Below are 1,231 nucleotides of genomic sequence, written 5' to 3' on the forward strand. Positions count from 1 at the left end.
CACATTATTTTTTTCAGACAAAATAGTAATTTTTGTCTCATTTTTCAATGAGGTAAACAAACATTTTCTTAAAATTCCTGTTTTACCAAGTTCTAAAATTAACTACTAGACAAGGCGATTGAGGAGGAGGGAGCACTTGGAGGGGGTGCTGGCCTGGCGTGCACTCTGCACCTCGGGAATATTACTGTGTGTGGAATGGCTGCTTTTGGAAGAGTATTGCCCAGAAGAAAAGATGTTTGGTTTTCACAAACCGAATATGTACCAAAGTATAGAGGGCTGCTGTATTTGCAGAGCTAAGTCCTCCAGTTCTCGATTCACTGACAGTAAACTCTATGAAAAGGACTTTCAGAGCTGTTTTGAGTTGCATGAGACTCATTCCGGAGACATCTGCAATGCCTGTGTCCTGCTTATGAAAAGATGGAAGAAGTTACCAGCAGGAACAAGAAAAAAAAAAAAAAAAACTGGAATCATGTGGTAGATGCAAGAGCAGGACCCAGTCTAAAGACTACATTGAAACCAAAGAAAGTGAAAACTCTATCTAGAAACAGGATAAAAGCAACCAGATCGATAAACTGCAGAAGGAATTTAAGCATCACAATTCTGATGCTCACAGTACCACCTCAAGTGCCTCCCAGCTCAATCTCCTTGCTAGAGTAACCAGTCAGATGATGGCTCAGATACAGAGATGGCTTTTGGCTCTAACAGAACACCAGTTTTTTCCTTTTTAGACCTCACATACTGGAAAAGACAGAAAATATGTTGTGGGATTATCTATAAAGGCCGTTTTGGGGAAGTCCTCATCGACACACATCTATTCAAGCCTTGCTGCAACAATAAGAAAGCAGCTGCTGAGAAGCCGGAGTAGCAGGGGACAGAGCCTCTGCCCATTTCCACTCGGGACTGGTGACTGAGGTTTATGTAAAAAGGAAAAAAACATGATTTACATTTTGAAAAGACCACAAAGCAACAAACTGACCCTCCTATTTTTAACTTGGATATCTGCTATTCTGCCAAAAGACAATTTCTAGAACAGTTTTGAATCGGTGATTTTTCCCCCCAGTTCCACAAACTCTGAAGCTGGTATCTAGCTTACTAAAAGAAAAGGAAGTGTACATAATATTTAAGATGCTGCATATTTCATAGGAAAGCTGAATGCTGCTGTAAAGTGCTCTTTAAGTCTTCTTCTTCTTTTTTTTTTTTTTTAGATCCCTTTCTAATGAATGGAACCAGG

The 1,231-nt window shown here is 39.9% G+C and overlaps 1 pseudogene; it reads left to right on the forward strand.

Annotated features, from left to right (window-relative positions):
* Positions 1–232: 232 nt before the first annotated feature.
* On the forward strand, positions 233–907 carry LOC134389572 (SIN3-HDAC complex-associated factor-like; annotated as a pseudogene).
* Positions 908–1,231: the final 324 nt, after the last annotated feature.

The sequence above is a fragment of the Cynocephalus volans genome, chromosome 10 (genome assembly GCF_027409185.1).
Source record: "Cynocephalus volans isolate mCynVol1 chromosome 10, mCynVol1.pri, whole genome shotgun sequence".
Classification (NCBI taxonomy): domain Eukaryota; kingdom Metazoa; phylum Chordata; class Mammalia; order Dermoptera; family Cynocephalidae; genus Cynocephalus; species Cynocephalus volans.